We start from the raw sequence: 1,862 nt of genomic DNA, 5'->3' as shown, positions 1-1,862 counted from the left end.
ATTAGGCAGGTCGCGTTGGAATCCAACATCCGCCGAGTCATGCTTCACTTTTCTCCTGGAAAATAACATGAAGCAGCGGCGAAGGTCCCAGCGGGGTTTCTCTCCTGTGTTTCTCTCCTTTCCTGCAAGAGCTGTCTCCGTTCCCGGGACTAGCGCGGGGTCAGAAGCCATCATCAAGCATCTTCCCGACCTTAGCTTCACGGAGCCCACAAATCAATAAAGAAATATATATTTAAAAAAATATGATTTGTGCATTTCCTGTTGTCCCTATACTAGAACCTAAGCTCCAGGAGAGCAGGGACTTTCTTATTTCCACATTAGAGGCCCGGTGCATGAAATTGTGCACAGATGGGGTCCTTCGGGGTGACCTGCGGGGATCAGGCCAAAACCAGTAGTCCAATGCCGCCTGCCGCTCCTGCTCACCCAGGCCCTACTGCACCAGCGGTGGACTCCCGCCCAGTCAGTCATGATCAGGAGAGCCCTGTGTCTGGCACTTGCTCAAGGGGGTTGGAGGTGGGGCCAGGATGCATTTGGCCTTGGGGGGGAGGGCAGCGGGTGGGCAGTGGGACGCCCTTGCCTGCCCGGGGATCCATCCCACTGACATTTGTGCTAGGTGTCGGGAGCCACCTGGCGGCCACTTTTATATTGTTTCTTCCTTGCAGAGCATCTAGGGAGGGGAAGCGGCCGTGGTGCCCAAGGCCGACTTTTAGGAGGCCAGCAGCGCTGTCGGGATTGTGCTGGCGGCACTGTTCCATCAGTGCCTGGCATTCTCCAGAGATTGGACCTACAGAACTACTGAGGGGGTGAGTGTTGGGCTGCTGGGATGGGTTGGTCAGTTGAGTGGCGCTCCCTCTGTGGGAGCACACTGACCACCAGAGGGCAGCTCCTGTGTTGAGCATCTGCCCCCTGGTGGTCAGTGCATGTCATAGCAACTGGTCATTGGGTCATGTGGTTGTTCAGTCACTTAGGCTTTTATATATATAGACTAGAGGCCATGTGCACAAAAATTTGTGCCAGTGGGGTCCCTCGGCCTGGCCTGCACCCTCTCGCAATCTGGGACTACACAGGGGATGTCAGAGAGACAGTTTCAGCCCAGTCCCCGCAGGCCAGGCCAAGGGCCTCTAGTATGCATATGCATATAAAATCTTTGGTTAACCTTTTCCCACCCTCTCCCCTCCCTCTGAGATTCATCAGTCTGTTCCATGTATCCATGCCTGTTGTTTTTGCTACTGCATTGAGTGTCTGGCCCCTGGTGGTCAGTGTGCATCATAGTTAACGGCTGGTCGCTTAGTCTTTTATATATATAGATTATTGACTATATTCCCTATTCTGTACTGTATATCCTGTGACTATTTTGTAACTGCCAATTTGTACTTCAATTTGTTTAATGTTTATCTTTGTTAACACTACAGTAATTATACAAAGTTAAATCCCCCCAGGTGTTTCTTTATCCATACCTGAAACTAGGCAAAGGGAGCCAACCTGGCAATAGCCAGGCTGCATGGCTAAAACCTCCATCCAAATCTGCATACAGCTGTGCCACCTTCTCATTGAGTTGACTTCTGATTTCCTTTCCATGTAAACAATGGCTAGCTGTTAAAATTATGAGCTCAGAAAGAGCTTCAAACAAATCTGGAGAGAAAAAGGTCATTCCCATTAATATTGCCAAAACTGCTTTTGAAATGTTGTTTTATTAGAGATATAAAATTGTGAAGGAAAAGTGAGAATAAAAACTCAAAAACCAACAAGGTCCTATTCATACCATCAAAAAAGCTTGTAGACAGCTTTGTGACTACCTTACCAGCAAAACAAAGAGAGGCAAGAAACCAAAAGATGGAAAGAACACCCCCCCCACCACCACC

Source organism: Myotis davidii, unplaced genomic scaffold, assembly GCF_000327345.1.
Source record: "Myotis davidii unplaced genomic scaffold, ASM32734v1 scaffold1065, whole genome shotgun sequence".
NCBI lineage: Eukaryota > Metazoa > Chordata > Mammalia > Chiroptera > Vespertilionidae > Myotis > Myotis davidii.
This window is presented reverse-complemented; position numbering follows the sequence as displayed.